Source organism: Perca flavescens, chromosome 9, assembly GCF_004354835.1.
Source record: "Perca flavescens isolate YP-PL-M2 chromosome 9, PFLA_1.0, whole genome shotgun sequence".
Lineage (NCBI taxonomy): Eukaryota > Metazoa > Chordata > Actinopteri > Perciformes > Percidae > Perca > Perca flavescens.
In genome coordinates this window covers 20,365,185-20,370,550 of record NC_041339.1, presented here as the reverse complement: position 1 = coordinate 20,370,550, position 5,366 = coordinate 20,365,185, and positions in this window count along the sequence as shown.

Here is a 5,366-nt window from a genome sequence, read left to right as displayed (position 1 = left end):
CACCGTAACTCTGTTTAATAAGTCAATGGAAATGAAAGATGACTCAATGCATCATGAATTTGTTTCTACACATCACCCATACTCAGTTTTAATTTAAGTCAGGTTTTTTTTTCATGCATGGCCAAATCCAATTTCTGGAGCTTCCTAAATATCCAATGTCAAGTCCACTTAGTCCTAAATAAGCAGAGTAAAGTGCTGCATCAGAGGAGTCATCTTTTTACCCTCCAAAAACGTAATTTTACTTTGTTAAATATATTCTATATTATTGTATACATTGTAATAACTATTAAAATGAACAATTACAATCCTAACAATGCCTATAAAAACTTTAATATTTCAGTGTAAAAACAGTAAATTGACTATGGCCGTAATACAATTAAATATTTCTGTAAATATACTGCATTATGTTTTGCAAGAGAAAAAAAAGCTGTCAGGCTCAGACTGTCATCTTGTGGGAATACAGCGTGTAGTTTGATTTACAGCGTGCTGTTGATACTATCACATTCATTCATGACACGTTTTTGTTCCGTTGCAACCTCCGTCTCTGCACCTCTGCCATTTCTTTATGCCTCAAGTGTCAATGAAACTACGATGGCATGGACTATAATGAGGTCTATATTTAGCTGTTTTCTGTGTACTATCTTGCCTAAAGTTTGAGTGCAAGCTACAATCTGTCAAAACAAAGAAAGTCCTATTTTTCAAATACACCCGCTCAATACAAATTATTCTCTCCTGTAGGATTTTGGGTTTTGGCAGTGTCAGGGAGATCATCAACATTCAGCAGTTTTTGGCCGGCCTATCCCCGTGCAATAATGACCAATCACAGAGCCAGGAGACTTCTATTGCGGATTGTGTTTTACTGAAAAAAATATCAGCAGCTTACATTCAAAATAGACCAAATCAATGCCGCATTTCTTTATTTTGGAATTCAAAATAATGTCTGGATGTCCAAAATCTACTGGAGTTGTATCAAGTGTCCTTATCCTCAGTGACGGCATCAGAAAAAGATCAGGTTGGAGAAACACAATATGCCACTGATCCTAAAAAGCCATGAAGCAACTTTTTGCCAAATAGAGGTGGAATCATCTTCTAGGTGGGTAGCTTCCCCTTCAATTTAAGCTTTCCCTTTCATCAGGATAACCACAGTTTCACCATTGTCCCCTTGAACAGAAGCTGAAAAAGACCTGGGAAAGGAATGTCTGCTGGAAGGTATGATCGTACTGAAACAATGTTATCATCCGGACACAGTTTTGTCGAACATTTGGAGAAAATCATTTTGCTCGATCTCTGACTGTCTGCTGGGCTGTGAGGCAGCTGTTGGGAGACTCACCACCTGGTGAGCAGCTTTGAAGTACACTTTGAGGATTAAATTATTCATTCAGGATGGCGACATGTATCCAGCTTGCCTGAGACTGTGGAAAAGATTTTACCTCCTGCAGCTCAGCTTTACCGGACAGCCTTTCAGCACACCGAGCTTCATGAAAATTCAGAGTTTTCACAAAAGTTCAAATTCTTTGTCGACAAGACTTAGTAATAAAATGGAACACAGTCTCCCATAGTCAAAATGGAGATTATGGTTATTAGCATAATAAAATAATATTGGACATGAAATGTTTTATGATCTGTGTCCTTTTCAGCATGTCTGCAGGATGTCTCAGATTTGAAAATGATTGTGTCCACCAGGAGGCTTTGACTTTAAAAGAAATCCTGCTTCAATGAAAATGAAGCAGGGTATCCAAATCTAAAACATATTCCAACTATTATTTTGCAGCTACAGCACTTTGGAGATAAATCCTTGTGTATTCACAAAGGTTTTAGGCTACAAATAGAAAAAGCAATTTAGATGTATTAATAATGTGGGTGATTGATAGGAAATTAAAATACTGGACTGGGCCTGGACCGTGACAAGGAGACCCCGGAAAAAAAAAAGAATATGTTTGCTTATTTGATGGTCTGACTATTACTGAATGTTAATTTCTTTTTCAGAAATACTTTGTATGTCTGGTTTGCTTCTACTTATCACTATCCACTATCACAGAAAAGGTATAGCTTACTGTTGTCATTCAAAATAACTGTTTGTCCAAACAGTGCATCCCAGGGGACACAGCTTCAACTCAATCAGCAAATGACAAACTATTTTTTACTCTGGCTTGGTTTGATTGCAGAAATCTGAAATATATTTTAATGGTATATTATATTCTATCAGATGGAGGGATATCAGGCAATAAACATCTACAACAAGTGCACGAGCGCAGACCTTTCAGGCATAGGAATAGTATTATATTCAGTGACTTAAAATATTGTATTTTATCCTATGACTTGTTTCTATGAGAGTATGCAAAACTGAAAAGAAATATTAAAATCATATAAATGAATAATATAAAATATAAAAAAATCCACTAAAAATTGGAAGAAAAGTTCTGCTGGTGAAATGCCTTTTTTCTAATACAATAATGAATGCTGCAAACACCTTATTAACTAATTATGACAGCATGGTGCATGCTCCTTTGATGAAGTGAATCAAATAAGGATAAACAGAAGGCACAGAATTGAATGTAAATAAGCCCTAATTGTTTCTCAGTGATGGAGCAGCTCTACATCTAACCAGGAAGAAGAGAGAGTTGTTTGAGGAAGATATGCATAGTTTCACAATTCTGTCCTACACACTATGATGTCTCTGAAAATGAGCAGCCTTCCCTCATTCTGTCAAGATATACAATGTAACCTGTCAGCAGATTTGCCACGGTTGATGTGCTGTACGATTTACATCATGATTTTTTGTGAGGAATTCCTGTGTTGCAGAGACAGTTTCCCTCTGTAATGTTAACTGGTAGACACTACCAGGAAGAATGCAATGAGCATGCAGTGAGATACTGTATGATTTTATCTTTACTGACACAGGGGAGCAAATTATGAGAAGGCCCTCCAGGCCTGCATGCAACAGAGAAGTGAACCCTGTGGTTATGTAATAATTTTCTAGCCTGACTCAATACACCACATTCTTTAACATTATGTGATAATATTACTTGACCAGCAGAACAAAGCATCTCCACCTTGTCGGCCATGGCCGTTTCTGAAACTGGGTTTAGTGCCTGCTGACTTCCTCATGGGATATATTAGGCTGTGTATGGTAACGTCTATTATGTAATTTTCCTTTTTGCCCAACTTCTGATACTGCCTCCTGAAACAAAGACACAAGACTTACTTTGATTAATGTTTGAAGCTAGACTGAGATGGTGTCAACTTGTTCTTCCATATGTCTCGTCACATTAATAATCATACTGTGCATCGCAGATGTAAGACTAAAACAGGCCCAGTGTAACATGATACCTGACAATGTTACTGCTTTTAAAATTGCACTGAGACTGACCAATATTACTGCCATCATATTCACAATGTCCTAGTTCTCTCGTAGATGCTATACTCTCTCAGGTATACGTAGCTTGAGGGGTACTTCCATGTGGCACAGATTTAATCATGTGCCATATTTAGACGTGCTTTAAACTGATTTGAGGGACGAAAAGAAATGATGGAGTCCCAATATCCCAAGATGAAGCACAGCGGCAGTCAGAAAAGCAGATAATCTGGTTGAGTAAGCCACTATCTCTGTGACTCTTGACAGTCCCAGACAGGTCTCCACGTTTAGTAATTGAGGGAGTCATAGTTTGCTGCCAACTTTTTTGTTGATTGGAGATGAATGGGAGGACACTTAAGTCACAAAAGGAGTCATACAGGATCTCCTGGCTGATATTCCTGAATTCAGGGACTATGTCCGTCCTCCAATAACATTTATAGTCTGAGATGAAGGCGTAAGGCACCATATGTTTCAAGATTCCTGTAAAGCTTCCTGGTAAGGGTGGAATAATTCAACTTGTCACATCTGCTCACAGACCAGTCCAGAAGGATTTATCACTAATTCAAGTGGTTTCTAAACTGTTTGAATTACAACCATGGAGGCTGTACTTTCCACCATAATCTTCTTACGTGTTGCCATCTGCACCACAGAAGACTTAATGTTGTTCCAAAAAGAAAGGGGCCAGCAGGACCCATGATCGTTGTTAATGGGAAGTGGGGGCCATTTCCCATTAACAACGATCATGGGCGTTCACCACCGCCCTCAGCCATCCTTAAGTGAATTTAGCCAGGGTCAGAGAGGATGGCTGAGGGCGGTGGTTATCCTGCAGATTGAGATAATGAATTATTCCATGGAAAGTGGATTCTTTTGGATTCTTTGATACAGTACATATAGATACACCAAAAGTAGCATATTTTAAAAAGTCAGTCAGTTATTTTCAGTAGCCTATTTTAGAATGTTTTTTTTTTTCAGGTAAAATAATACCAGCAAACAAACAACTATTACAATTCAAGAGCAAGTGCAAGAATGCATCCAGCAGTATCCCAAAACCCTAAAAGTGGAGTATAGCCTACATGTTGAGTGTTTTCCAGAAGAATTAAGAATATAATAATATTAATGGTAAAACGTGTGCTTGTGTTTTTTGTTTTGTTTAGTTTTTTTACTTGTCTTCACAGTTTACTCTTTGTTCATTTTATTGACAATGGAAACTTTATCAAATTTAAAATATTGCTGGAGGGGTCTGGCTGCAGACCTCCAGTGTCAAACTTATACTGTATACACACTTTTGGAAGAAACCGCTTTGTTGTTGATTTATTCTTAATTAATTTAAAATTAATCAACACTAACACGAAAAACATGAATTTATAAGTTGCATTATAAGTCTACCAGCATTATTATCGCATTAGCCTACATCAAGTGTCAAAATAAACGCCATTCATATATAGTCATAGTCTCTGCTATAGTTTAGCGACATTAGTCCATGTAAAAACGTTGAGCTTAATGGAATATGCATTTCCTAATGGAAAATGTATTTATTGACACAAGTTAATGTCCGATCAGAGGGTTATACAGACTGAAGTAATCTCAGCTATTATGCCCCAAGCCACAGAGTAAACCCGAGACACCGGTTTGTACGTTTTCAACAGATGGTTTATTTACAAATAATGAAAATAAAATGACAAATTGGCACTGCAATCTTCTTTAGAGAAATTCAAAATATCAAAAACAACACCTGCAGAAATGGGTGTAGAACTAGAAACATGGTGATATCACAATACATAAAAACTAGAGGTAATCTTTGAACTTACAGCTGGTTTTGGACACTAACAGGCACATCAAGTTTACATGCTGTCTTAGCTAGCGGTTAGCCGAATTAGCTGTTAGCTAAACTAACGTTAGCTTAACTGTGGAGGCTAACGGCAGACCGCTACAATCAGCTAGCGGTTAGCCAAATTAACCGTTAGCTAAACTAACGTTAGCTTCCCGGTGGAGGCTAACGGCAGACCGCTAT